The following is a 6000-nucleotide window of genomic DNA, read 5'->3' on the forward strand; positions in this document are numbered from 1 at the left end:
TAAAATACATTTACAGGACTATTCACAAGCCCAGTAAAGACAGCTGATTCCAGGGGGAGATTAAAACCACTGCCCAGAACCACTTAAATTTAATGGTATTCTCATTGTCAAGCGAGAAAAAAGAAAAACAACTAAGGAACAGCTTTGCTAATGCCTCCTTAGCGCTTGGTTGTTCCTAATGCTTTGAAGTGTGAAGGGAGAACCTGTGTCATAAATGACAAAGCTGGCGATGGGAAAGCGCTGCCCAATTAAGTCACCTCGTCTCCCTTTTGTCAGACTTGGAGGGGAAAACTGCAAGACTGCTCAGAGGCACCGGCTGGAGAGGTGAGGCACGGGTGGAGCTTGGGAAGGAAGAGAGCACCGTTCCTCCCAGGGTGCTGGAGCTGCTCAGCCACCCCATGCTGGAGTCCTGGTGGCCAGGTTGGCTTTGGCTCCTGCGGTGAGACCGGGAACGTTAGCCTATCAGCCTAATGCAGTATCCCAAATGTGGGAAGCTACTGTACTTGAAGGATGTAAGTGAGTGGAAAACGGTCTGGGCTGAATTAAAACGTATGGGTTGAGATGTTCAGCCCAAGACAGTCACCCCAGCTCCTTTGGCAGCAAGGAAAAGTTGGGTATCTTCAGCTTACCTGTCTTGGGATGAGATGACTTGCTCCCAGGTGATAGCCCTCTCTTTCTCCGTGAGTACTGAGGGAATGTAGATGGCAAACACTGAAGCTTGTGGCTGTTTCAGGCCAGGTAGGTGACCATGGGTGGCTGGGTAGGTGACCATGGGGTGGCTGGGTAGGTGACCATGGGTGGGTGGTGGGTAGCCACCATTGTTGTGGCTTCTGCACTCCTGAGAGCAACAGAGTGGCTGAGAGTCCCTGATGTACAGGGTTATCAGACCCGTTCAAGGTGGTATGCAAAAAAAGTCACAGCGCACGATGATGTGTCTGTAGACAGTCTGAAGGTGGTCTGTTGTGTTTCACCTGGCGCTGCTGATGTCCAGGGCCCCAGGGCCTGCTCTTGGGGAAAGGTACATTCTCCTGCTGCCTTGGCTGCTGCTTGTTCCTCGTGTATCGTGCAGATGCCAAGCAAAGTCACCTCAAAGGAGAAGCTGGCTTTTAGATTTTTATTTACAAGGACACTGGAAAAGCTTTTATGCCACAAAGAATTAAGAAGACAGAGAAGGAAAGAAAAATGTTTATTAAATAGTCAATAAAAGATATATCAAAATATTAAATACTGTGATCAAGCACAAATCCATCTACTGTGACACAGATTAATTGGGGGGGGGGGGTGTCTGGATATTCTGGGTTGTTCAGAGACCTGTCTTATGAGTTTCCCACACCATCCGGGTGATATTTTTTTTCTGCTTTTGACTTCTCACTGTATTAGGAAAGGAAGTGCTAGCAATACTCGCTGGTACCATTTCCACATAGCAAGCACATGGTTAATGTTCCTTCATACGGAGGGAAGAAGTTAATCTTTATCCTTTCTGGTAACCTGCTGGAGGCTGCTGGCAGCCCTGGAGCGCACCCCGATCTAAATACCATTTGCTCCATCCCTCCTAGCCTCTGTCTTGCAGCCTCATCCAGAAAACCCTACAACCTGTCCCGAGCCCAAAGGGCATTTATGAGTATGTTCAAACTGAAATGCTGCCAGGAGGTAGCTTTCTCAGTGCCAAGAACAACTGCTGTAGCACTTTGGGTTCAGCAGAGTCCCATTAAAGGCGGCGTAGTCCAGCTTTCCCCGCTGCACTCAGAGGCACGGTGCAAAGCACCCCATGGAGCTGCTGGCACGCACGAGGCAGACAGGGCTGGCAGGCAGGTAGCGCAGACTCCTTCTGCAAGGGGAGTAGTCGGAGCAGAAAGGATCCTGCATTCATACGAGCTGCTGTAAGTTTACTTTGGAAAATCAAAACCTCGTTACACATTGTCTGCAGGGAACTTTTACCAGACATGTTGAAGTAAAGTTCACTCCACCCTCTTTTCAGCAGCTAAGGAGGAAGCCAAGTGCAAATGTTATATTAGGTGTGGATGTAGTGAGTGCAGCAGTACGGCCGGTCCTTAGGAATGGATATGTAAAGCTGAGCACTCAGGTGCCTGACATGCGTAGTAGAACCCAGATATTAAATAACCGAGGTTCAAAAGGGAAGAAAATAACATCTGCCACATCTATACTTCTCCTGCAGTGTTACCCCTGCAAATGCTGGTTGATTATTCCCTACAGCTGGTGCAAGGGGCAGGTAGTAACCCTCACGTAATGCGGGTGACTGAGGATGAGTGAGCCAGTTACCCCGAACTGTCCACAGAGCTGTTCACCTGAGAGTGGAGAAAGCTCGGCGATGTGGAACACCAGTCTTCTGCTCACGTCAGACCATCCCCATCTCATTTACCCAGGACACTGCAGTACAGTGATTTTAAAACAGGGAGAAGTAGAAGTTAAAATACACGATGCTATGAATCTTTCCTACTTGTGAATTAAAGGCACGTGTTGCTGCACAGCAAGGACAGCAAGGCAGCCTTGGGTCTTAGGTCAACTATCATTCGGTGGTCGTGTTCAAGGCTTGCCTGGCTAACCACATTTCTTCCAAAAGCTGTGGCAGGTCTGTGAGAAAAGAATAGCTGAGTGTGGGTTTCTGAGCGGCTTCTCGTCTTCCCCCCGTTAGCCACGCAGCGTGGTGTCGGTGTGGCTGATAGAGAGAAAAGCATGTGTCCTGCTTTTTAAGTCTGCGGGTGCTTTAGTTTTATGACTCTATCCTTCCCACAACAGAGCCAAAAACAAAGAGATGGGAAATGAAATCAGCTGTCTAGAAGCTGTACTAATAAATATCTATAAAAATAAGATTGGATTCCCAAGAACAAAAGAGCAATTGAGACATTTAACCTAAACATCCATAATAAACTAATCAGAGGTGATTTATGGTGAGAAGTATTTTATGCTGCAAAGACACAGAGGAAGTGAAATAATTTCTGCCTAACACTTGGCCTCTTGCGGCCTGTCTCATTCCTCCTCACGCAAGCTTTGGAAAGATGTGACAAACCTCCTCATGACAAATCCCAGGAATGTTGTGTCTTCCCCTTTGACTTCAGTTGAGCTGAGCAGCCAAACTGGATGATGATTTATTGCAAATGCTCAATAATAAGCTGCAGTTAGCCCAGAATAAGCTGTTGTTTTGCAGTTTTTTTAATCTTGATTTTGCTTTCATTTTTGTACAGAGGAACTAACTAGCAATATTCCAGTTTTCCAGTGTTCTTTCTCCAACTAGAAGTGTGGTGAGGACCTTTCCCGTTGCTATCACCAATTTCAATGCATGATTCATCTGCCTTCAGATGCTTTTTGCATCTTTTAGCAGGTGCATTTGCTTAATAAAACTTTGTCAGAGGCGTGTATGAGCATGTGATTGGGATTCAGGCCACCAGAGGAGGTAAGATCAGTCAAAGGGAAGACTCAAGCAGAACTAGAGATGTCTGTTTTAATGGAGTGGTGCACTCAGATCTGAGATGGAGCTTCAGGTACCGTTCACCGCTGCCTAGAGCTGTTCCCTGTCACAAAGTTCATGGACAAACTTGCCTTCATGACAGCAGGGCATACGTGACCCATCAGTAAGATTTACAGGAGAAGTGATGTTGTGTGAAGTTCCTCCTAAAGCATAGGGGTCCACGCCATGGAACCTGCAGGCTTGCCTGGTGCAAGACCCCTGCAGAGGGGACACCTCTGAAGTTAAAGTCCCCAAATTAGGCCAAAGTTTTATGCATGAAAACCACTGGCAGTTCTTAAAACAATGGGATGGGGGAGGGTGACCCTGCTGGTTTCATCACTCTGGTTCAAGACCGTAAAATGAGAAATGAAACTTAACTAGCACAAGATGATACGTAAGCCAAAAAATGAAAGATGCAGTCTCTGATTTCACAAAAGATATACGTGTGTTTCACAACAACTTCTTCATATTATTTCGCTCCCCTTCAGCACGTAACTGATATTGAGAGATATAATTTAAAAAAAAAAAAAAAACAGGCTAGAGTGGAGGTAGTCACATTCTGGGCAGCTTTTCCTGTTTAACAGTGATTTCTGTTTCCCAGCTCAGGCGAAAATGTTCAAATTGATCTTCACATCTTGGTCGGGCTGGTCTGAGGTTATTTGTTCTCTTATTGCTTGTGATTGTAAGACATCCACCCTCCCTCTCACCGGGACTGCGTTGCCAAATAGAAGTTACTCCACATCCAGCCCTGTGATTACAATTTGAATAGAAAACTGTCACAAAATAAAATCCCTTTGAGGGCTTCGAAAATGTCTCAATAAATTCTAGTGACAGTGGTGCTTTTCTTTATTTGCCTGGCTAGATTTATACTTTAGCCCTCTTGAATTGCTTTCCATTGTAGCATATAATTACTTGACAGAGTTTTGCTAAGGGGGTCCATGATTCAAATCCTCACCTCACTCCAGTCAACCCCAAAGCTCATGCAGACCAGGAAAGCAAGGATGTGACCCACGTGCTTTTTAAAGTTCATGAAAATGGTACTGCATGGCTAAGATGACAGACTAGAAGTAAACCAGAAAATGCATAGGAGCACCTTAAGGCAGGAGGGCTCTGATGGTCAGGGTAGTGTATGAAAAGGGATCTCCCTTAGCTGTGCTTTAGAGGAACAGGGTAGTCCTTGGCGGAGTTTTCGAAAAGCAGGAGGGTTTGATTTATTTATTTTTTTTTTATTTACTGAAGAGAAGAGCTTAGGCTGCAGGCTGTGGTACCACCAGTGGCCCCAATCCTAAAGATGGATGCAGTTTAAGAGGTCCTCTCTGTCTTCCTCTGTCTCTGCTGAGGGATTCTCCGAGTTATCCAGGTGTACCAAAAACAGCACTAGGGGCTTCAGATAACTTCTGAATCAAACTCATACATCTATGAGTTTAATTGAGTATAGCTGCCCTGAATGTAGGATTGACTGAAGACCTGTGAGCTTGTGCAACCAAAAACTACCTTTGCTGTTAAGATCTTTGATGGATCGTTTTGTGATCTTTCAAAATCCTAAGCAGAAATACTAGGTCACATTTCAGCATCCTCTGATGTTTGTCATCCACAGAGGGTATCTATAAGAGAGATGTATCATAAACAAAAAGGGTTTGGAAGGTGGCATAAGGCAGTGGGAAATGTGAGAGGGAGCCAGTAACGGAGCTTCAAGCATAGCCAAAGAAGAACTGAACAAACAAACTGAACAAACTAAAACAAACAAAAGGAAGTGGCTCTTCGTGCAACCCCTGAAGCTCGTTGCCAAAAGGCAGGGTGGATGCTAAAAGCTAACACGGCTCCAAGAGGAAGCAGCTGAAGTGTTCTGTAAAAGGCTTACCAAATGCTGGCCCAGAAGGTCTCATCTGGGGGATGAGAGAGGAACGGGGGAGAGGTATCATACATATTTCCCTGTTCCTATGTGTCCCTAAGCTACTGCTTCTCACTGCTGTTGTGAAGAGATGCTGAACTGGGTAGAGCTATGATCTAAGCTAGCCATGACTGTTCTTACGGGTATAGCTCATTAATAGGTCACTGTATGCCTTGCCTGGGAAGTAAAGCAGTTGCAGGACCAAAAGGGAAATTCCCACAGACATTGGTGGTGTAATGAACCTGGGGAACGTTGGCTTACAACCAGTCATGCGATTTATGAGTAAGGCAGGTTGTTATCTCTGCAGTGCTCCTTACTGCCCGTCTCCCTGTGGGTAGCCCTGCTGCGCATCATACGGCAGCACCAAATGTGATCGTTGTGTCCTTCCATACGAGGTCAGAGCTGAGTCTGGCCCTTTGTCTTCTCTTCAGCCTCCAGAGGTTAAAGTAATGCTTTGCCATGGTATTTGGCACAGTGTAGTGAGCTGTGTTTCAGCCAGCGTCATAAAATTTCCTATTCAGATATTTAAATTTAACACCATGTAGTCACATATTAAATGAGGTGCATATGTTTGCAACTGCTGCAACAGCAAAGCCTTTGCTGTGCAAGTCAACATCTGGCCAGCTGCCGACAGGGACAGGTA

This window comes from Falco peregrinus, chromosome Z (assembly GCF_023634155.1).
Source record: "Falco peregrinus isolate bFalPer1 chromosome Z, bFalPer1.pri, whole genome shotgun sequence".
NCBI lineage: Eukaryota > Metazoa > Chordata > Aves > Falconiformes > Falconidae > Falco > Falco peregrinus.